The sequence below is a fragment of the Frankliniella occidentalis genome, unplaced genomic scaffold, assembly GCF_000697945.3.
Source record: "Frankliniella occidentalis isolate FOCC.00 unplaced genomic scaffold, Focc_3.1 Scaffold441, whole genome shotgun sequence".
Lineage (NCBI taxonomy): Eukaryota > Metazoa > Arthropoda > Insecta > Thysanoptera > Thripidae > Frankliniella > Frankliniella occidentalis.
The window spans coordinates 8,625-9,135 of record NW_026267560.1 but is presented as its reverse complement, the minus strand read 5'-3'; the positions used below and the strand labels follow the sequence as shown (position 1 = coordinate 9,135).

Below are 511 nucleotides of genomic sequence, written 5' to 3'. Positions count from 1 at the left end.
GGGAGATCAAAGCCGAAAGGGAATTTCAATCGCGTTTTCGCATAATATCGGCGGTGGTGGGGCGATAGCGAGCAAAAGGGGCAATGATGGGAAATTGTTTCCGTTTAGCCGAGAGATTTTCCGCGCTTCAGAACGAAATAACTATACGTCCTAATTTTTTTTTTCCCTGGCCGTATGTATAATGTCGCGCAGCGCAGAGTGAACAAGGACTCCGCGGGTAAAGCGACTATGACCCCGAGCGGTACACAAATAATTTGGTTACAGTCATTGTTCCTAAATTCGGACTTGCGCCCTAAATTCGGACATTGTGCCTTATTTCACTTTTGTCGCCTCCAAATCCATAATGCGTTGACAAAATTTAACTTCTATGGGTTTGATGGAAAGGTAAGACAACCAAGTTTCCATTTCTGGCAAAGAAATAAATGTGTGAGTGATATTGCTCCCTCCAGAAATTCCTGAAATTTGTATTTTTAGCCCCCCAAAACAGGCGTTTTTAAATGTGTCTTGCAAG

At 43.2% G+C, this 511-nt stretch overlaps 1 protein-coding gene across 1 annotated transcript in view; it reads left to right on the top strand.

Annotated features, from left to right (window-relative positions):
* The window catches only part of LOC113217961 (serine/threonine-protein phosphatase with EF-hands 2), a gene marked incomplete at its 3' end in the record, with an annotated part of 51,533 nt that overhangs the window by 42,969 nt on the left and 8,053 nt on the right, over positions 1-511 (top strand). The window lies entirely within an intron of this gene.